The 23,635-nt window shown below is 43.6% G+C and overlaps 1 protein-coding gene across 1 annotated transcript in view; it reads left to right on the forward strand.

Annotated features, from left to right (window-relative positions):
- Positions 1 to 23,635, forward strand: part of PTPRN2 (protein tyrosine phosphatase receptor type N2) — a 1,475,949-nt gene that overhangs the window by 402,252 nt on the left and 1,050,062 nt on the right. The window lies entirely within an intron of this gene.

Genomic DNA, 23,635 nt, shown 5'->3' on the forward strand with positions numbered 1-23,635 from the left:
GTCTCCCTTCACCCACTTTTCTGTTGTCTGTCCCCCAGGGGTTATATGTAGATCCTTGTGATCAGTTCCCCCTTTCTACCCCCTTCCCCTTTGCCTCCTGGTATTGCTACTCTCATTATTGGTCCTGAGGGGTTTATCTGTCCTGGATTCCCTGTGTTTTCAATTCTTATCTGTACCAGTGTACATACATCCTCTGGTCTAGCCGGATTTGTAAGGTAAAATTGGGATCGTGATTATGAGGTGGGAAGAAGCATTAAAGAACTAGAGGAAAGTTGTATGTTTCATAGGTGCTGTACTGTATCCTGACTGACTGACCAGAAGCACACCAGCCTGGGTGATCACAAAGTGTCAATAGGATCAGGTATCAGGCATCAAAGAACAAAAAATCATTTCACTGTAAATGATGGGGAGTGCAGAGTGGAGACCCATAGCCCCTGTGTAGGTAACAGGACATAAGGGTTGCAGAGTATAATTCTTTATGGGAATAGAAAGCCTCTTGTCTTTCTCCTGAGGAGTGGCTGGTGGTTTTGAACTGTTGACCTTGTGACTAGCAGTTGGAATCGACTATGTTGGCAGTGAGTTTGGAGGTATTTATGTATTGATCTTTGAATATGAAGAAAGGAATCCTGGTCAGGCTGTAAGTTAGACCCTTTGCTGCTAACCACGAAGCTGTGTGTTCATACTCACCAAGCCACTCTTCCAGAGCAAGCTGAGGCTGTCTGCTCCCTCCAAGATGTGTAAGGCCTAGATCAGCTCGTTGTGAGTTGGAATCAACTCAATGGCAGCGGGTTTGACTTTGGCAGTTTTGGTTTAATAGGGGAATCATGCTGGTGGTTTCTGTAAGCAGTATGACTGCATCCTGCTACAAGGTAGTTCTGAGGACAGGGATATGTAGTAGGGCCCAATAGAATCCAACTCAATCAAGGACTTTGAGAAAAGTCAGTCGCAACCACATGCTGTCCCACCGATTTTTGTTCTGTCTATCACTTTGTGGCAGGAGATGCCTGTCCTGTTGCAGGGGTGCTACCAAGATGATGTTTTCAAAGAAATAAAAATTGAGAGGGACAACTATATCATCTAACTCAGCATTTTTATGAGCTATCATTGTTACTTAGGCGCCCTGGTGGCATAGTGGTGATGATTTGGACTGGTAATGCCAATTGTAGTAGTTAGAAACCACCTGCCACCCGAAGGTAGAAAGATGAGGCATTCTACTTCCAGAAACAGCTATGGTGCTGGGAACTCACAGGGCGGTTCTAACCTGCCCTGAAGGATTACTAGGGGCCAGAATCGACTCAGAGGCAGTCAGTTTTCTCATAAAGTTATATCTCTTCTTAGCAGCAGATGCTTGACAACAGACCAATTTGTGGGTGCAATGGAGTGGTTATAATGTAAAGTGGATAGTGGGAAGCTCTTAGGAAGGAAAATCTGCATGTTGTCTTGTTGGGAGTTAAACAGTCTGGAATAAAGGAACAAGGCCAGGCCATCAGGGAGTAGAAGAAGCTGAGCAACCTCGGATTTGCCTTCACATGCACTCTGGTGTCTCAGTGCTCGTGGAGAGTGCTGCTTTCAACTAAGGAGTTTCTAGGTGGAGCAAGAACTTACGCTCAGCTCAAGTTTGGTAGTTCAAGTTTCGAATCCATCCAGAGGTGCCTTAAAACAAAACAGAACAAAAGCCCAGTAAGCTCCTACGTCCCCCAAACATCAGCCTTTGAAAACTCTATGAAACATAATCGGTTGACTTTTCAAATAAGCTTGAGAAACACAACTTATTCTGTTCCTTCTCTTGCAATTTCACAATGTGTATTAGCTTATTCAAAACATGGACAATTTCTGCAGTAAATACAATATGTTTCTGTAACTTCATTAACCTCAAACACCTTGGATCATAGGCCCCTTTCTCCCTGCCAAGTCATGGTAGCAGAGTCCAACCAGAGAAGGAGGGCCAGGTGAGCCTTGGTGCGTGGAAGTCTCTGCTTCAGAGTCCTTGGATAGCCTTTATTCCTGGGCAGTGACAGTTGTGGCTATACAGGAAGCCTTACTGATATCCAGAGAATCAGGTCAATGGGTCATCCTATATTCCAGATTATTAAAATCCTCCTTTAATGAGATCACCTGTTGATGAGCATTCACATGGGACAAAAATCTCTTCACATTCTGTAGTGGCTCAGAGAAGTCTGTGCACAGATCTCTTCTCCCTGCTTACTTTCCAAGTGTGCACCTGTGTTAGGCAGGGTTCTCTAGAAAAGAGACCAGGACACTTGCGATTTTATATATAAATAAGAGGATAGGTTTCTACAGCGAGAAGGAATCTAACAGTCAATTAGTCCACACAGCGGTACAGACAGTTCAGTTCAATTCACTTCTGTGGAACAGTTAATATACTGTACGTCCTTCAACTCACATGGGCTGCCGGGTCCATGGTCAAGAAAGCAGACAGCAGAGTCCTCCCTGGGCAAGGCAAGCAGAGTCTGCCCACAGGCAACATGCAGCAAGGTGGGTCACCAACAGTCAGTGGCTCAGGAGCTTAGCAAAGAAGGCCTGGATGGGATGTCAAATGCAAGCAATGCAAGATGACAGGATCCACCAGCCTCAAGCTCCAGTGATGGTCACAGCAGCAGCGTGGTGAAGCAGGTCTCAAAGGAGCCTCAAACTCTAGTGACACCATCCACGGGCTGGCCTCGCCCACAGGTGGTGTAGCTCACAGGTTGAGGCAGAGAACTTAGTTACAGCAGCAGTGGGATCTCTCCAGCATGCTCCAATCACCAGAGAGCAAGAGAGACCGGGGGGTGGGCCTTGCAGAGTCATTGATCTCTTTGCCCTCCAATCAAATTGCAACCTGATTAATCCCACATGTTCCTATTGGCCAGGCACCTTGCAAGTCCCTTTCCATCCAGCCCACACTATTATAGTCTATGGAACAGTGCAGACTCTAGGCCATCACTCTTTGCAAGCAAGGTGAGCAACAGTTTTACTACTTTAAGCTTTGCTTATAGTGAAGGATTATCTGCACTGCCATCCTTCAGGACTGTGTCCGAGTGAGATATAGTGCTACAACTGTATGATTTTGTATGTATAGTGCTACAACTGTATGGTGTTGGCATATTATACAGAACCATTCATAAACCAAGTCTGCATCTTCAGGTCATAGGAGAGTGCCCATGAAGTCATATACGAAAGTTTATCTATAGAAGGCTGATGGGCATCTGTGCCATCTTAAGCCTGTTTTTATACACTTCTGTTTGATTTTGTACTTGTTGTACATGTGCAACATAGGGCTCTATGGATCACACAATAACTAGTTCAGAATAATGACCTCTGATCATATGGCAAACTGGGGACCACTGTCAAGCATTCAGTCATTGGCCTAGTAGCAAACCAAAAATGATTTCTTTAAAGTAGAACAATTATCTTCGTAGTATGTCACGTGCTTACACCACAGTTCCAAGAGTTTGTACCGTAATTCACCTGTGGGGGCTAATCAGAGGTTCCAGACAGCATCTCTACCTGCCATTGAACCCCTTTGACATTTTTAATCAAGGTATGTATAGTAGCTGCTACCTCTTACTCAATAGGTGCAATCAACATAATTTTTTATCAGTGTCACGGAGCACCAGGATATGCTTTGAAAAGAAAAAGTCAATGAAGTGCTCGAGAATCAGATATTCACATTAGGCTCAAGAATTCATTTAGCTCTGTTGTTGTTAGGTACCTTCGAGTTGGCTCTGACTCAGAGTCAACTGTGTCGAACACAATGAAACACTGCCTGGTCCTGAGCCATCCTCACAGTATTTATACTCACGCCCATTGTTGCAGCCATGTCTCACTCCGTATCGCTGAGGGTCTTCCTCTTTATCGCTGCTCTTTTGCTTTACCAAGCGTATATCCTTTTCCAGACACTGGTCTCTCCTGACAGCCTGGCCAAAGTAGATGAGGCGAAGTCTTGCCAGCCTCAAATCTAAGGAGTATTCTGCCTAGACGTCCTCCAAGCAGACTTGCAGATTTTTCTGGTGCTCCATGATCCGTTCAGCACTCCTCCCAAACCCCAACTTAATTCAAATGCATCGATTATTTTCCCATCTTCCATACTTAGCATCCAGATGTCACGTGCATATGAACTGATTGAAAATACTATGGCTTGGCTTAGGCCCACCTGACTCCTCGAAGTGACACCTTTGTTCTGTAACACCTTAAAGAAGTCTGGTGCAGAAGATCTGCCAACGCAATACATTGTTTGCTTTCTTGACTGCTGCTTCCCTGCGCACTGATTGTGGAACCAAGTGAAACAACATATCTGACAGCTTCAACCTTCTTTCTGCTTGTCACGATGCTATCAGTCCAGTTGTGAAGATTTTGTCCCCTTTACCTTGAATTGTAGTTCATACTGAAGTCATGTGCCCTCTTTACTTCCAGCAAGGGAGGTTGTGTTATCTGTGTATTGCAGGCTGCTCATGAGCCTTCCTCCAATCCGGATGCCATGTTCTTCTTCATATAGCCCAGCGTTTCAGATTACTTGCTTAGTATACAGCTTGAATGAATATGGTGAGAGGACGCTACCCTGAGGGATGATGGTCTTGATTTTAAACCATCTAGTGTCCCATTGTTCTGTTTGAATGACTGCCTCTAGGTCCACATATGGCTTCTGAAAGAGCACAGTTAAGTGTTCTGAAGTCCCCATTCGTCACAATGTTATCCATCATTTCTTATGATCTCTACAGTCAAGTACCTTTCCATAGTTAAAAAACCCAAGTAAAATCTTTCTGGTATTTTGTGCTTTCAGTCACGATCCATCTGAAATCAACAATGATTTTATTTCCCTTGTGCCAACATCCTCTTTTGAATCCAGCTCCGTGTTGATGTATTATTGAATCTGCCCTTGAATTATCTTCAACAAAATCTTACTTGCATGTCAATATTAATGGTGTTATTGGCCAGTAAGTTATGCTTTCCTTTGGGTCACTTTCATTGGAGTGGTTACAGATGGGAACCTTTTTAGTCTGTTGACCAAATTTCTTGGAGTTAATGGATGAGTGCTTTCAGTGCTTCATCAGCTTGTTGAAACATTTCACTCGGTATTTTGTCAATTCCTGGAGCCTTATTTTTCCCTAGTGTCTTTAATGCAGCGTGGATTTCTTTCTTCCATACCATGGGTTCTTGATTATGTGCTACCTCTTGAAATGGTTGACTATCGACTAATTCGTTTTGGTAGAATGATTCTATGTATTTTTCAAATTTATTTTAATGATGTTTGCATCATTCATTATTTTTCCCTTACCTACTGTTGATTCATAATGGCCCTATAAAATTTCTGAGACTGTAAATCCTAATGGGGGCAGAAAGCCTCTACTTGATCCTATAGAGTAGCCTTGTGGCTAGCCATCCAATGCTCACCCACCAGTGCCTCCAGGACTTCAGTATTTTGCTCATAGAGTTAGTCGATACAGCAAACTGAGGTTTGAATTTCTTTCTCCAGTTCTTTCGCCTGGAGATATGCTTCACTTTGTCTTTCCTTTTGATTTTCTAACTCAAGGAAAGGCCTTGCATATTTCATTATAGTGCTTTATTTTGTATTTTTGAGAAAAAAAATCACTTCATTATTTCTTGCATTTGCTTTAGCTATGCAAGAAATGCATACAAGTTTCAATAGCATATGTCAACATTCCATAGCAAGTTTCAGAATCCTTTCTAATATCAACTTCTTTCTTTCCTGTCACTTAAATGATCCTTTGCTTTCTTCATGTAGGTTCTTGCTGTCATCCAACAGCTTGTCTAGGCTTTGGTCATTAGTGTTTAAGGGGTCAAATTTGTTCTTGAGATGGTGGTCTCCAAATTCAAGAGGGGTACACTCAAGTTCATAGTCATCCTGGACCCTTTGTAATTTTCTTCAGCTTCAGTTTGAGCTTGAATATGAATAATTGAAAGTCCTGTTACACAGTTGATCCTTGGCTTTGTTTATGCTGATGATATTGAGTGCTTCCATCATCACTTCCATAGGGTAGCCAACTTGATTCTCGTCTATTCCATCTGGAAAAGTCCATATGGATAGTCATATATATGTATATATATGTATATGTACACACACATATATATTTAAAGGTATTTGCAATGAGGACATCATTGCTCTTACAAAATTCTATCATGTGACCCTGAGTTTTGTTTGTGTTGCTAAAACCATATATTCCAGCTACGAATCCTACTAATCCTTCCGCTTTGTTTCCAACTTTTGAATTCCAATCATCAGTAATTATCCATGTATCTTGATTACATGTTTAATCAATTTCAGAGTGAAGAAGTTTATAAAATTTTTCAATTTCTTCATCATTGATGTAGAGGTTGGTGCATACATTTGAATTATCATTATATTTAATGTCCTTCCCTGCAGGTAGAAAGATGTTATCCTATCACAGATAGCATGGATTTTCAAGATTGTTCTTGAAATTTCTTTTTGATGACAAATGTAACACCATTCCTCTTCAATTTGTCATTTCTGACAGTAGGTTACATGGTCTGATTTAAAATATCCAATACTAGTCAATTTCAATTTTGATTTTTGTGTGTTTCATTTCATTTTGATGACTTCCAGTTTTACTAGATTATATTTTGTACTTCCCATATTCTGATTATTCATTATGTTTACCATTATTTCTTCTCATTTTGACTTACTCGATCAGCAAATGAAGATCCTGACAGGATCTTATCCACATGATTAAAGTCGACACTCCTTTGAGAAGTCAGCTCTTCTCCAGTCAAATTTTGATTGCCTTCCAACCTGAAGGGCTCATCTCCTGCCACTATATTGTTCACAGGATTGTCAGTGGCTGGGTTTTTTCTGAAGCGGACAGCTTATTCCTTCTTCCTAGTCTGTTCGTAATCTGGCAGTTTGCTGAAACCTGTTCACCATGGGTGATCCTCCTGGTATTTGACATACCAGTGGAAACACTTCCAGCATCCGAACTCTGGAAGCTACCACAGCATAACAAACTGGCAGATAAGTGGGGACTTCGCGATAAGGACAGTTGTATAAAAGGGCATGGGGGTGGGTATCTGACCTCCTCGGACTTCACAAGGGGGATACCGAATCACCATCATCTGGATCAGCTATCCAAGGCCGAAAACTATGAGGCTGAGGTCAGATATACCACTCCTCTCCACCCTTCCTTACCAAGTCTGACACCAATCACCTCGCCACAGCACTCTGCTTCTTAGCTGACCTTGAGAATTCATTTCATTGTCTCCCAGAACTCGTAGACAATACTTAGGATTATGACGTGTTGAGGGACATTAACAGGTTACAATTCAGGATCAGAAGTGCTCAGGGCACGGTTCTTCCCTCAGGACAGCTTCTTCTCAGCTGTGCCTCTCTATGGTCCTCAGCCTCTCAGACAAGTGGTCGGCCACTTGCTTTCTGCCTGTTCAAGCAATGTTACAAAGCTCTATTAAGGCAGTTGATAAATGTCTAACAGGTATGCCCTTTCCTGATAAACCCATGCTCTAGCTCCATGGGTCAGCAGACCTAACTCCCCAGTTAAGATCTTGGGGGCACTCACTGCAAAGCAAGCCTCTTGCTTGCAGGTCCTCAGCTTTGTTTCCTCTCTGGGCTGCGAAGCCCACCTCTCCCTCTTGTGCCGTGGCTCTTGAGTTCTCCCGTTGCCCGCCCTCTGCTGCGTCGCTGGTGTTATAACTTTGTATATTGAGAAGGTTTAATGCACAGGATCCAAAGGACATGCTCCCATATCGGCCCTTCTTTCGTGATGGTGGCGAAATCCCTCACCTCTTGCTTTGAGGATGGCTCATTTTTACCCAACAGAATGGCAAAATGGACCAGTCCTCAAGTTAAGAGTTTCAACAAGTTTCTGGTCACAGTGAACTCTGTTAACTGTCATGCACAACTGGATCCTATCATCTTATCAGCATCCTTTTTGCACCTGCTCTTATTCCGACCCATCAGGTAAAACGTTGTAGTGGGAGTGACAAAGACTATGGCTCAAAGTGCCATGTGAAATACTTTACTTCACTGCATCAGTGAAGGTCTCCTGCTGACCTCACCACCAACGGAAACCTGCTCTGATGAACATTGATGTAGCTGGAGAAGGGGAAAGAGCACTCTCAGAATTGGTCTATGTGTACCAGGTGCTAGGGGATATATTGACGTCACCCAGCAAGGAAACCACATCTGGAATGGAAGCTGCGATGGAAATAGCCACTTGATTCAGTTTACAGTAATCCACTGCCATTTAAAGATGCGTTTGTGTTCGACACCGGCTATTAGGATGGAGCTACAGTAGGTTTCACCACATCTGCCTCTTTCAAGTGCTTGATGACAGGGAAACTCTGCAATTCACTCAGAAATGCAAACTTGCTTTAGGCCTATAGTTCCCCCAGAGCTTTATGAAGATGCAGAGGCTCCTTCGTTTACTTTCCACAGTCACGATGGCAGGACTCTCTCTTGGACTCGACCAGCATTGTTAGCTGACCTAACATGTCAACCATAGGCCAAAGTATGCAAGGATTGTATGTATGGCCCAGGACCAGCCAATGTTTCATTTTGTTGTACATAGATTTCCTTTGAGTTGAAACCAACTCGATAGCGCCTAACGACAACTTGTAAATCTACTCTAGTATCCTAATCTTCTCCAACCTGTAGATACTTTCTTTTATACTAAAGAAGTTCTGGCATTTCGGCTTCACTGAGTGTGGGACACTTTGGGGTTCAGTGAACTAACAACAGAATTGGCTAGAGCCATTATTAGCTGCTAGTCTAAAACCTGGAGGACTCTGTGCTTTCCTGAGTTGATATCAATGTGTTTGGGACTGATCTAATTTTTATTCCCACCTCTTGTCTGTAAGTTTGTTGTACTGTGGTGGCTTGTATGTTGCCATGATGCTGGAAGTGATGTCACTGGTATTTCAAGTGCCAAATTATAGAACAATATCACTGATATCACAAGCATGCAACATTTTGCAGAACAATTATTGGAGCAGTACATTGGCAGGGTTCATTCAGGACATTGACAGAGGTTTAGACTGGATTCAGAAGAAGACATGAACAAGGAATATCATTGCTGATGTCGGATGAATCTTGACTGAAAGCAGAGAATACCAGAGAGTTGTTTGCTTGTGTTTTATTGACTGTGGATCTGAACAAACTCTGGATAGCTTTGAGAAGAATGGGAATTGCAGACCCCTTCATTGTGCTCATGTGGAACTTGTACGTGGATCATGAGGCAGTTGCACCAACAGAACAAGGGAATAACTGTCTGGTTTAAAATCAGGAAAGATATGTGTCGGGGTCTACCTTCTCAACAGACTTATTCAATCGATATGCCGAGCAAATCATCAGAGAAGCTGGCTTATATGAAGGAGAATGTGGCATCAGGATTGGAGGAAAGCTAATTAACAACCTGTGATGTGCAGGTGTGACTACTTGCTTGCTGAAAGTGAGGAGTTTTGAAGTACTTGTTGATGAAAATCAAGGATTGCAGCCTTCAATATGAATTATGACTCAATGTAAAAGAGACGAAAATCCTGACTATAGGTAGCTTCATGATAAATGGAGAAAAGATTGAAATTATCAAAAATTTTGTTTTGCTTGAATCCACAATCTATGCTCATGGAAGCAGCAGTCAAGAGATCAAAGAATGCATTCCATTAGGTAAAAGTGCTTTACAAGACCCATTTGGAATATTGAAACACAAGGATGTTACTTTGAGGATGAAGGTGCACCTGACCCAAGCCATAGTGTTTTCAATGGTCTCACATGCATGTGAAAGTTCTACAATGAATAAAGAAGACTGAAGCAGAATAGATGTATTTGAATTGTGGTGCTGGAGAAGAATATTGAATGTACTGTGGACTGCTCAAAGGACAAACTCATCTGTCTTGTAAGAAATATAACCAGAGAGCTCCTTAGAAGCACGAATGGCAAGACTTCGTCTTACATACTTTGGGCTTGTTGCGAGGAGAAACCAGTCCCTGGAGAAGGACATGGTGGTGGGGAACGTAGAGGGGCTGTAAAGGAGAGGAAGGCTCTCAAGGAGATGGGTTGACACCATTGCAACAATTAGGAAGATGGCACAGGACCATGCAGTGTGTCACTCTGCTATGCATAGGGGTCACTCTGTCAGAATTGACTCAATGGTATCTAACAACAATGACTTTTATTCATTTCACGCTGATCCCACAACCTTATGATCGTTTCCTCACGTTCCTGTTGATATAAATTGGAAAAACAAAGCACTTATTTTAATGTATTCTGTACCATCTCATAAGCCAGCCTTTGTATCTCACCCTGTGGGGCCTGCCAACTCTTGGGTCTCCTTTGAGGTGAAGATACAAAAGCAGATTTTGAGGGTAGGGCTTGAGGAGAATCAGCAGGGTCTTGCAAGGCAAGGATCTCAGAAGAGGAGGCCATTAGAGGTACTTCAGACAAAGACAGTATGACAGCTTCAGGTAGGAGAGGATGCGCGGCTTCTACTGGCAAATGGGGCTTACTTGTAGCTTAGAGATTTGAGGTATTTAGCTTCATCGGAATCTTCTCCTATGTCTCCATTCCAGTTTTCAGGATCTCATTTCTGCCCAAACTAGTAAAATGGACTCTGCTGACATCTAGCACTAAATGTACATTGTAAGTGTAATGTGGACTCTGGATCAGACTCTTGGTTTAGTTTTAGGTGACAAGTCAAATAGCTTTAGTAATAATAATAATGGTAACAATCACGTGTAGACATTTACTCTGCCTCACACATTGTTCTAAATGCTGTACATCTATGTCTGTGTCTGCATTTAGTCCCCACCATCATCCAGTGAGATAACTACTATTATTATCTTCATTTTGGAGATGAGGGGAATAAGGCACAGAGAGAGAAAGTAAGGCCACACCTCTAATACATAAAAGAACCACTTGACCTCCAACACCCTAAGGACATTGTCCGTGCCCTTAAGCACTGCCCTGTGAAGAGCTTGGAGATTGCATCAAATTGTTGCATGAAATGTGAAAAGTGGAAAACCAGCAATATTTAAAAGTGAATAAGTTACATATGTGACATGTGATTTAAAATATATATGCCAATGTTCACTTGCTATAAATCGACTCAGGGAGTAAATGAATGGGTTAACTGGAGGCATGCCCTATAGCCTTGCCGACAGCCAATGTTTCCTACGTGGCTAAGACCCTTCTCTTTTAGTTTCTCCTTGGGAAAATGAGGACTTGCTGCATGTTTGGAGCTCTGTTGAGTTTGAACGTAGACGTCGTGTGCTTTCTGGATTTGCTAAGAGCTGGGGATATATTATTTGCCTTAAAGCAGGCATACACCTGATTTTAGATTTATCCTCTGAGTGGTCACATCTCATCTTTGCTCTTCCCGGGAGTGGGATGGAATGAAGAGCAGCTCCTCATAGGAGCTGTATCAGATTCCTGACTGCCTGTGCCTGCATCCAGGTGGAGAGGCTGCCACTTACGTCAGTTATGTACGGTAGACGCTACACCATACATTTCACACTTTGGTCACTTACTCACATTTATTTATTTTGACTGAAACAAGATTGAGACTCAGAGTAATTAAACCATTTGTCCTATGAGGAATGGGATTTGAACCGAACACTTGAGTCCTTGGTATCAGCTCCTCTTTTTTTCCCCTCCCTCCCCTCCCCTAGGCTTGTGAACCCTTGATAAATAATAAATTATTATTATTTTCATATCTTACACCATCTGCTGTCTCCCTTCACCCATGTTTCTGTTGCTCATACACCCCCCGCCCCTCAGAGAAGGTGTTATATGTTGAACATTGCTATTGGTTCTCTCTTTCGCTCCGCGACCCTCATGGTATCACTACTCCCATTACTGTTCCTGAGGGTTTATCTGTCCTGGATTCCATATGTCAAGAGCTCTTATCTGTAACAGTGCACATGCTCTTGTCTAGCCAGATTTGTAAGGCAGAACTGGGGTTATTATTGTGGAGAGGTGGTGGTGGCGGTGGAGAAGAAGCATTAAAGAATCATAGGAATGTTGTGTGCTTCATCAGTGCTATACTACACCCTGGCTGACTCCTTCCTTCCTTGGGGATGTCCAATTTTCTACATATGGGCTTTGGGTCTTCCCTCAGGCCCCCCTCATTTGCATCGATATGGTTGTTTGTTTTGGGTCTTCTCATGCCTGACACTTGATCCTGTCAACATTTTGTGATCACAAAGGCTGGTGTGCTTCTTCCATTTGGGCTTTGTTGCTTCTCTGCTAGATAACCACTTGTTTATCTTCAAGCCTTTAAGACCCCAGATACTATATATTTTAATAGCCAGGCACCATTAGCTTTCTTCATCACTTTTGCTTATTCACCCGCTTTGTCTTCAGTGATTATGCAGAGAAGGTGAACATCACAGAATTCCAGGTAATTAGAATAAAGTGTTCTTGTGTTGAGGGAGTACTTGAGTAGAGGCGTAATGTATTCTAGAGAAACAGAGTAGGTGGACAGTAAGATTATATGTATATTTGCTTTTCTGATGCCATGATTTTATTTCCCAGAAAATCAGTGTCACTCACAGAGAGAGATTAGTTCATGGAATCATGCAAGTGAACATTGGCCAAGTCCAATAATTCTACAGGCTTGAGTTCCAAAACCCATAGGTCAGGTAGCAGGAAGAAAGCAGAGCTGGGGCACTGAGGGGGTGGGGAGGAAGTGGGTGGCTGAGAGCTCCCCAGAATATCTGTTTATATTGTGGAGGCACAATACACCTTATGGAAACAAACTTTGAAACCTATTGCTTGAATGCCTTGTATTAGATTACTTTACGGAACAGCAACTAGACTTATGTTTGACCAAACCATGGGGATTTGTAGCCTAGCCACAGTGACACATAAAATTAACTATTAGAAGTGGGCTATAAACCCAATCCCTAGACACAGACACATGCAAGGGAGGAGAGACAGCATGTAAGGATGCACCTGCAAGCAGCCAGAGAGCTCCAAGAAATGGCAGAACTGCAGAGCCTAGGAGGCAAGGTACACAGCATTCTGCCCATGTCCTGGTTTTAGACTCCTAGCCTCTCAAACTCGGAGGCAATAAATGCCTTAGGGTCATTTTTATTATGTACCACCAGGTTAATTAAGACATGTGTGTGACGTTTTTTTCACAATAAAAAAGCAAAACCAAACAAAGTTCTCATGGAGCAGATTCTGACTCACAGTGACTCCATGTGTCCCGAATCCCACTTCTCCATTAGATTTTCAATGGCTGCAATCTTTACAGGAGGTAGATTGCCAACTCTTTCTTTGAAGGTGCCTCTGGGTGGTTTTGAACCACCAACTTCTCTATACGAAATTGAGCACAGACTGTATGGTCACCCAAGCACATCTCCTTTTCACCACGATCCTATGAAATACCAAGTATTGTCAATTCCCATTTGACACGGTGGAAATGGAGCTCGGATGGGTAAAGCAGCTTGTCCAACACACTCACACTGAGTGGTGAGAATGTGGACTTGGCAGTTTGGACCTAGAGCTCATTCTCTTGCCCTCTGTGCAGCATGGCTTCTCATTTTATTTAAGAGTCGCCTACCTTGTTCGTTTTTGACATAGTAGTTTCCTGAGCCTGGGTGCAGTAATGATTTCTTTGAGAAGAATTAATACCAGTCCCAAGGATTTGGAGATTAAAGATGTCTCAAATGTCCAACTCTTCCAAGAAGGTATTCAGGTCTATCCCCTGCCCACCTCAAACTCCTTCTTTGGGTTTATTTCCTCACATTTCTGGGTCCTGCCATTTACCACAATGTCCCACAGAAGTTCATGAAACTTTGAGGAAATATCTCACGTGTTGGTGGGCACTCTTTGGTCCTAAATTGGAAAGTCAGGAAGAGGCTTCAGAGCCGGAAAGCTGAAAGTGTCCAAAAGTCAAAGTAGGGCTAAGTTCTTCTACTAATCAAGTCAAGATACAGAAGTCCCAAAGGGGTAGGCTTTGATGGTGATTTTTATATTTCAGTGGAGCATTCTCCAGGGAAAAGAAAGGATGGCGATTTCAGTCATACCCTCTAGTAAAGTCAGGTCTAAGATGTACCCCACTGCCATCCTGTAGCAGAACCCCCTCTGCCAGAAGCACAGAGGCGAGAATCTACAATACATCCCACCTAAGACTATGGTTAGAAGGGCCATATAAAGTCATTGACTACATCTCACCAGGCTTCTGGACCTTGTTATCACAGCATTCGTGGGAGTCAGTGTTAGTGCTTCCAGCCTTGTTTCAGATGAGGACATGGACTACAGAGCTGTGGGGTGACTGAGGCAGGGGCTAACGTAGGAGCCTGTGTCAGGCTGTCAGAACTGCAAGTCTGTGGCTTCACAGCTGTCCTCCAGGGAGTTTCATCTTGTCTGGGTTCTGCCAACCAAAAACTAGTTGCTCCACTCATGGCGACCCCTGGTAGGCCAGGCCCCCTAGGTTTCTCCAGGGTTCATGTTGTGCCCCTGGATAGACTCTAACCTCCAACTTTGCAGTTTGCTGCCCAAGCCACCAGCTGTTGGCGCCACTTGGGGATCATGGGTTTCGTAACAGCTCAATTGCCTCATCTGTTCAATGTGAGGAATAAACCGAGGATATAGTGATGATCATTAAATATTTTACAACGATTTGTAAAGGGAGCTATATTGATGTTTGCAATGAATTTTTTTTATAGTGTTTTCCTTCTGATTTATGCTAGCTAAAGGGTTCATAGGCCTGCTCATTTTCAACACAAAGGTTCCACTAAATTGATAACTATATTCAGAAGTCCAACCACCCAAGCCTTCACTCTTTTCCAAGAGGTAAGGAGACCTTGTTCTTTCCTGAAAATAAGAGTGATGAAGCTGATGATGGTGAGAATGTGGCATCTTGAGTCTTCTGGCAGGCATTTACCTTGTGAAGGCTTGGTGTTCTTCAAATGGACTCCTTAAATCTCTCTTGCCTAAAGGCATGTGGGCCCCGTCAGGGCTCTGACTTGGGAGATCTACCAGTCTCTTCATCATTGTTGTTTGGCACGGATAACACATGCCCCGTCCCGGCCCACTGAAGTCAGATTCTGGGCAGTTTGTCAGAAAGAAGACCTAAAGGGAGAGGGCTTATGGACTATTGTGCTTTGGCTTTTTTCAGGGTCACTTTTCCAGATCCTAACTGCGCTGTGAGCTCCCTATTGGCTTTTCCTATACTCCGCACCCGAGGGAGGGCGGCAGTGGATGGGAGTGACTTGTTTCCATCTCTGGGCTGACTTTGGGAGGGGAGGCAGAGACAAAGCAGGTGAGGAAGGGACTTGTGGTGGCTTCGTGGGGGTACACGTTTATACCTTTGATCGTTCTGGGGTCCTTTAGAAGCGGAAGAACTGACTTTTCTCCTCATTCAATAAAATGTTTTGAGTTAAGAAAATTAGAGCAGATCTCCTTCTAAACCAAAACAAAAAGCAAAACCAAAGAGTAAGGTAAATCAAAATATATAGGGACCTTCATTGAGTGTGTTGTGAGTGCCTGTATTAGGCTTAACCCTGGTCGCATTGTGAGGGCAGAGAGGGAGAAGGATGAGGCTGTTTGCTCTTGTGAAGACTCAAGTCTCAGAAACTGTGAGAATGGGCTCAACGACGGTGGATGAGTTACAGCAGACTTGGCATATTTTATAATTCAATCCTTAGTCAGAGGTTGAAGACTAACTTCTTTGGACCAATTAACATTTTAAAACTGTTTTTGAGGAGGAGGGTAAAATTCTAAATTGCACCAAGAATTGAGTTATGGAAACATGATAAAAAAGTGATCAATATATCGATACAGATATAATGCTTCTAAAGTAAAGATATTAATGGAATCGATTTTTGAGTGGAAGATTGAATGGGAATATACTGTATTATATTATATTTTTAGTTTATATTTGTTTTACTTTTAAATATTAGAGTCTTACTTTTCTTTTTTAATCCCTTCAAATTACGGTCTCTTGAGGAAAAGAGAGAAGGGAAAAATAAACTTCTTAGTTAAATAGTGAACAGATAGGTTGATTTTTTGGTCAAGCTCGTGGTCAGATTCAGAAGTAGTGGGACACTTTCTCTGAATAAGGATTGACATTGTTCCTGGATTTCTGAACATTCTCCTTGAATCTCATTTTGATCTAGAAATAGGTCTAGATGTAGCTTCAGCTGTGCTCCAGTAATTGTCCCTATGTCATTTTCAAGAAGAGTCCTGCTATCTTAGTTGTTGCATGCTGGACTGCTAACTGCCAGGTCAGCAGTTTGAAACCACCAGAGGAACCACTAGTTCCATAAAGTTATAGTCTTAGCATCTCACAGGAGGAGTTTTACCTATCTTAAAGGGTCACTCTGAGTTGGCATCAACTTGATGGCCATGAGTTTGTTTGTGGTTTGGTGACTTAAAGGGTTACGGTGGGTCCCTGACAGTGGATTTGGGGTTCCACCATGATTGTGTGGGGTTCGGATTCAGCTTACTTCCTATTGGAGCTTTCTGCTCTAGATGGCTGTGTGGGCTGTGCTATGTATCCAAGGTCCCAGTGTTATGGAATGAGATGAACGAGGGTAAGATATATGCTCAGCAGCCCAGCACTTAGCACTTAGCAGACACCTGAAAATAGTAGTTTTCTCTTAGATGCTTTTCCTTAGAAGTTTCCTTTTAAAGTATTATTATTTTATTTGCTTGTTGACGTTCCTTGCTGGTGAGGCCATTCCAATTCAGGGCAACCCTCATGTGTGACAGCATCCAACCACTCAGCAGGGTTTTCTGGGCTGTCAGTTGGACAGGAGCCGGCTACCTGGTGCTTTCTTTCGTGATTAGAAGCACCTCCTGGAGGCTCGCAGGTGAGGACAAACCATTTGTAGCACCCAGAGATTTTATTTGCTTACCGTAATGTTCCTCAACTTGATGGACACATCAGATAAACTGCAAATAGCAAAAGAAGACATGCAAGATGAACTTTTAAAGGAAAGAGGTGGAAAACATTTAGTGCCTCTCATTCATTCCCCAATAAGCATAGCTGCTTTGAACCAAATCAATATACTTCATTATTGGACTCACACATACCAGTGGCCTTGTGCTCAAACATACCAACACTGGGCAGCATGGCATTCTGCTATACATAAGGTTGCCAGGAGAAGGAGCTGCCCTGATGCCAAGAAGAATGAGAACATTGCTTTCTCCTCCTGTTAAAGCTTGCATTATTCCTGTGGTACATTTGCTATAATTCATGAACAAATATTGATATATTATTATTAACCAAAATGTATAGTTTACATCAGAGCTCACTCTTTATGTCCTAAAGCCCTATTGTTTTGACCGGTGCATTCGATTGTATCCCTACCACTACAGCATTTTGTCCCAAAGTTAGCACAACATAGTTTGCTCCTCACATTCCTGTTGCCCACCATTGTCAAAGCAATGGTGCTAAGGCCTTAGGTGATTCTACTGTGTCCATGTGAATGGATCAGGGGTGAATTTGTACCAGATGGCTTCCTTTTCTTTTAAAGGAAAAACGGTAAGTTACGAATGGATTTCCTATCACCGTCCATTAGCTCCAATGCTTTCTGCCTTTAGTCTCTCTCTTCTGGGTGCCCTGCTCTCTCTTAACCAGAGTATCAGAAGAAATGCTTACTCTCAGGGAGCCCTGCTGGTGTAATGGATTATGCATCAGGCTGCTAGCCCCAATATCAGCAGTTCAAAACCCACCAGCTGCTCGGCAGGAGAAAGATGAGGCTTTTTAGTCTCATAAAGAATTACAGTGCCAGACCCCTACTGGGCCACAGGGCTGCTCTCCTCTATCCCATGGGGTCGCTGTGAGGCACAGTCAACAGGATGGAACCCACTCGGAGGCACCACTGCACAAGCGCCTAGTAATCTACTTCTGTCAAGATTATCCCCCCAGAAAGCCCCAGGGAGCAATTCCGCTCGAACCGTGGGTCAGATTTGGCTCTGCGACAAAGAGGTTGGCTTTAGTTTAGGAAGTTTGCTGTGTTTGGTTGGTGTCTGGTACACAGCATTTAGTGGAGGCTGGCTGTAATTTCAGTGTTTTACTCATTGGTATTCTCACCATTTTCCATGCCTGGGATGTTCTGCCAGGCCAGGCCATGGTCAATTTGTGCAAATTTGCCCCGGGGAGTCACCCAATTAGCTGTGTTGGTCTCAGGCTGCAGCTTCTTGCTGGAGTCTGTCTCCTTGCACACAGAACTAGTGGTGATCGCGAGGACCTGGGCACAGTTGAGGAGGAAGCAGGAGAAGCTGCTTTTGCCTCCATACATAGCCAAGTCCAGCAGGTGACATCCACCTTGAACCTTGCCTCTCTGATTTCAGCCCCAGGAAGCTGGAAATGTTCAAAGCCAAAGTGCTTGCGAGTACAGGGGTGTTTTGACGGTTGGATTGCTTTCTTTAAAACCGTGTCTTTGCCACGAGACTGGCAGATCCTCTAAGTAATGCTGGCTGGTGGTGGTGGTGGTGGTGGCCACTTGTTGTAAGAAGACTTTCTGCCCAGTCATCACTGATCTCACTGGGCGGCACTGCCTCAAACACCTCACCCTGGTGCCTGTGCTTCTCAAACACCAGGTTCCCCAGTGACACCGGGAAGCTCTCGGCAACTTGAAGGCAGCCGGGGGAAGAGCAAGTGAGAGGAGAACGTTTCATCGTCCTCCACAGAAGTCGTTGCCTTAATGAGGGGGTCTTCACTCTGCTCCCTGGAACCTCAGAGGCTGTCGCTGGAAGAGAGCTGGAAACTCTGACATTTAAAACTCTGCCCTACACCTTGGAGGGTGAGCCAAAGACACCCCCATATCTCAAGGCTATTCCCCCGGTTGCCACATTAGTAACTACCCTTTCCCTCCTGACTATCCTGACTCATCCCAGGTCAGCACAGCTAAAGAAGATGCTTGCCTAGCTAGCCAGGCCAGTGGTCAGCCTGTTGAAGCTCTTGTTGCTCCCTCCCATCTATTCCTGGTGTGACTGCATGGGTGGTCCTAAGGGTCAGACCTGCACTGTTAAATAACATTTCAGGTCTGGATTTTTGCAGAAATGAGCATCCTATCTGAGAAAATTTACCCTGAAAATGAGTCTGGGATGTTTTTTGAAAAAAAGTTGGGATATGACGTTGTCCATTTAGACCAGCGGTTCTCAACCTGTGGGATGTGACCCCTTTGGGGTCGAATGACCCTTTCACAAGGGTCGTCCAATTCATAACAGTAGGAAAATGACAGCTATGAAGTAGCGATGAAAATAATTTTATGGTTGGGGGGGTCACCCACAACATGAGGAACTGTATGAAAGGGTCGCCATGTTAGGAAGGTTAAGAACCGCTGCTTTTGACCCAGGAACTAATTTTGACGACAATTCCTTTAGATTGAGGTGACCAGACGTCCCGCTTTTGGCGGGACAGTCCCGATTTTTAACAATTTTTCTTGCGTCCAGCGGTGTTTTAAAAAGTCCCAATTTTTGGAAAGAATGCACGACAAGCTAGGGCATATGGTTTTCGGCTGCCATGTGGCTATTTCGCCAGGATATGAGTTTTATCAATGGTGTCTCGCTTTCCAATGTTAAAATCTGGTCACCCTATTTTAGATTCAACTGACAGATTAGAATTGGTAAAGACTGCTACTGGCCCCCATCTCCCACCCCTCTTTCTACCAGCTTTCACCCTGAGTCCTTCTCTCTTCTCTCCAGGGTACCTGGAGCGATACCAGTAGGCAAGAGAGCAGAAACAGGAAGGAAACATGATTTCCAAGTGGTCAAGTAATCGCAGTTTTTAACTTTGAGGTTGCCCCTTGTGAACCACCTTCTGGGTTGGACCGGTCCCCTTCCTCTGGGCTATTCTCCACCACCTTAGGGCCTCCTTCGTTCTGAGCGCTCCCACCAGGGTTTCAAGTCAGGGGTGGTGACCTTAAATTTGACTCTGGACGTGGAAGAGGGTCACTTCCCCGAGAGTGACCAATACTTTGCCTTTTACGATCTGCCTCCTCTGAAGCTTTCCATGAACCTCTCATCTTTTTCACGTGTGCTATAAAACTGTCACCTGATCTTCACCAGCTCCTGATTTCTGGCGCTTAAGAGGAGGCAGCTTCCTGAGGACAGGAAGTCATACCCCAAACAGTGAATGAGCACAGCTTCACATCTGGCTGTGCGCCTTTCAACCGTCTTCTCAGAGGTTTAGGTTTTTGTTGAGAGTCAGCTTGTGTTCCCTGGGTACCACGCTCCCATCAATGCAATGAACAGATAGACCACTCTCTTCTAGCTCAGCCTATCCTCCAGGGACCCAACTGCTTCTGACCAAGTAGTGTGTTTCCTAGGCTCTTGGTTTCTCAAGACCAGTGAGCAATCTTCTTGTTGATCTCTGAGTCACCTTTCATTGGATGGCCACAGTGTTCAGCAACGAGTCCTGGGAATCTACATTTTTAGTAAGTAGAGCTAATTCTGAGTAAGGAAGTATGTGACAGCCCCTACTCCTGAGAATGCCCCAGTTTGCTCACCATCCTGTTTCAGTCTTCGTGCCTTTGAATCTGGTCCGAGGGCCCAATCAGTGGGCAGACACTCATTGGTTGGTCCTGTAGTGGTTAGGCTGATGTTCACAGAAACAGAAAAGTTATGTGATCATTGCAATGGTATACATTTGAAAGGCTGATCATACTGATGCAGTTTAATTCCTGAAACACTTTGCCTTTTGCAGATGCCCTGGTGCCATAGTCGGAGAGTTAGGCTTATCCCTGCAAGATTGGAGGTTCAAATCCACTAGCTATTCAAGGGAGAAAGATGAGACTTTGCTCCTGTGAAGAATTACAGTCTCAGAGCAGTTCTACTCTGTCCTTTATGGTCTCTAGGAGGCTGTTGTAGTTTTGCCTGAGGTACTCCAATAGCAGCCTATATTTATGCAAGAGCTGTGGTGGCATACTGGTTACCTGCTGAGCTGCCGATGGCAAGGTCAGTGGTTTGAAACCACCCGACAACACTTTCTGCTATAAACAGTTATATTCTCAGATACCCATTGAGGCAGTTCTAGCCTGACCTATGGGGTCATTATGAGTCAGAATCGACTAGCTGTCAGTGAGTTTGGTTTTGAATTTTCTTATGAGTGCTCCAAAGTGGCTTTCCCTCAGTACCCAGTTATCATGGCCTTCATTCTCCTGTACACACACACACACACACACACACACACACATTTACAGGCATGCATGTATACTTCTGGGTGTGTACACATCCTCTCTGTCACTCTCTCCCCCATTGTGCTGTGTAATGTGCTGCCACATTTATCCTGGTCGTCTTAGTGATCATTGCTTACTCCCTGCCTCCTATTTCTCTCTGGACACTAGGATTTTACCTTTAATCCTGCCTGGTTGGTTGGTGGATAGCACTCATGGCGTGGCTGGGGAACTTTGCTGAAACACAAGGAAAGACTCTCTAATTCTGCTAGTTGCCTGTACTTTTTAAACCTGATGTCTGGGGAGTTTTGGATCGGAAGACCTTTCAGAAATTCCTAATCATTCTACCTAGGCGGCCATCTTTTGTGCTCAGAGTAGGCTGGATGGTTCTCTCAGTGAACTTTATCACAGTTGTTGCTCCTTGGAGATCAAGTTGCTGGTCACAGTGAGGGAAAGCTGTTTGCAATGCCCCTGGGGAGCTTTGCACAGGGAAAAAGAAGCATAAATTGGATTCAGTTGTGCAACTCTCTTCTCCAAACTAAATATGTACACCAGTGAACAAGATAAGTTTACTTGGTAGTTAGCATCCATGTCTACCACAGGCAGCAATATTTCATGGGCAGACACATTGTTCTCTCATGGATTAAATTCTTAAAAAATATATTTCACTTCTTCTGACAAGCCATTAAGATTCAGCATTTACATGCCACTCATGGGCATGCAATTTGCTGTCATAAAAGCAACTATGGATTTATTTTCCGGCAAGAGTCTACTGACGTATTGAGCTGTATGTCAAAAGCAAACAATGCAAAAATGCCCCAAAGAAAAGAAAACAGCAACAGCACAATGTCATAATTCCTTAAAAGAGAATGGAAAGAAATCCTCATGCAATGTGGAAGACAACCCAGGAAACCAATATTAGCTGCAGGGATTGCAGCCATGGCAGCCGCTGCAGCCTCTTCTTGGCACCTTCCACTCCATAGAGTTGCTTCATGCAGAAGGTGACTTCCAGCTAAGCTTTGCCTTCCTGTCTGCTGGATTGTTCTCCTTGATTATAGTTTCTGTTCCTAGTTGGCCTTCCCGTTTTGGTTAGATCTAGTTGAGGTCTACGATCCCAACCTCATCATGTTGGGGAGGGAAGAGGGCGGCGGTTTGGTTCCCAAGTAGAAATGCACATGAGGATATGCCGTAGTTGCAAAATAAATATTTGCCTGTCACTAAAATCTAAATACACCAAACTCACTGCCATCAAGTCAATTCCAGCTGTTAGTGACCCTACAGGACAGAGTAGAACTACCCCTGTGGGCTTTTGAGGCTGTAAATCTTTGCAGGAGCAGAAGGGGAAAGGCTGGTGGCTTTGAATTGCTAACCTTGCAGCTATTAGTCCACTGTGGAGCATATTGAAGCACCAGGGCTTCACTGCCTGTCATGGGTTTATATTATATTCAATGTGGCATTCACATGGAGGTAAAATGTGGTTAAAGGGATCACTCAGGGTAAATAGAAGAGTGAATGCAAAATGGAGCCATCATTGAAGAGTCACTGATGAAATGGAAGAGTAATTAGAACAGGGCTGGTCCATTATTTTAATTAATGTAACCTCATGTCTAACCCATGCCTGTTAGGCTTTTATTTAAGTTCTCTACATGCTAATGTGTTTTGGAAGAATTAACTTTTATTAACCACATCCTACTTTTTAAATAACCAACATTAACTTCAGTGCTTGATTTTAAACCATCATAATTGCTAGTACAAAATAACATATATACTTTTAACTTTGATTATGGTAATAGGAGGAGCATAGCCCTTGGAGTCAGGCAGCTCTGACCTCTCCTACTTAATAGCTATGTAGATGTGGACAGCGTAACTTTTTCAATCCTTAGCTTCTACCAAGGGATGCTATTTCTGTGCTCAAAGGGTAATTTTGGGAATATTTAAGGCGATATGGCTTAGCTCTCAACTTGGCACACAGCAGTTCTAATTGAGTGGCTGTAAGAATCACATCCTAGATTCGAATAGGAAAGAGTGACACTTTTCTGGGTTAGGATAGTTAGTGCAACAAACAGATCCAAAGTGATCAGATGATGATCCTTTCAGTGGAGGGGTTAGAGATCTACAAAATAGAAGCTGGCTCATGTCCTACTGATGAGAATCCCTGAGTTGAGTAAATGGTTCCCACCGTTCTCTGGCTTGCTCAGAGATAGTGTAATTGGCAGTCTGTTTCTACCTTAGCAGTAGATCTAATTCTAGACTATTACCGAGGAGCCTTAGTGGTGTGTGGTTACAGAATTGGACTGCTAACCTCAAGGTCAGAAGTTTGAAATTACCAGCTGCTCTAAAGGAGAAAAATGAGGCTTTCTTCTCCCATAAAGATTACCAGTCTTGCCCCACAGGGGCCATTCTACCCTGTCCTATGGGATCCCTATGAATCAAAATTGACTCGATGGCAGTGAGGTGTGTGTGTGTGTGTGTGTGTGTGTATGTGTGTCTATTTTCAATCAATAGCTTCTTAAATTGG

This window comes from Echinops telfairi, unplaced genomic scaffold, assembly GCF_000313985.2.
Source record: "Echinops telfairi isolate 266 unplaced genomic scaffold, ASM31398v2 ScPeMD7_31;HRSCAF=116, whole genome shotgun sequence".
NCBI lineage: Eukaryota > Metazoa > Chordata > Mammalia > Afrosoricida > Tenrecidae > Echinops > Echinops telfairi.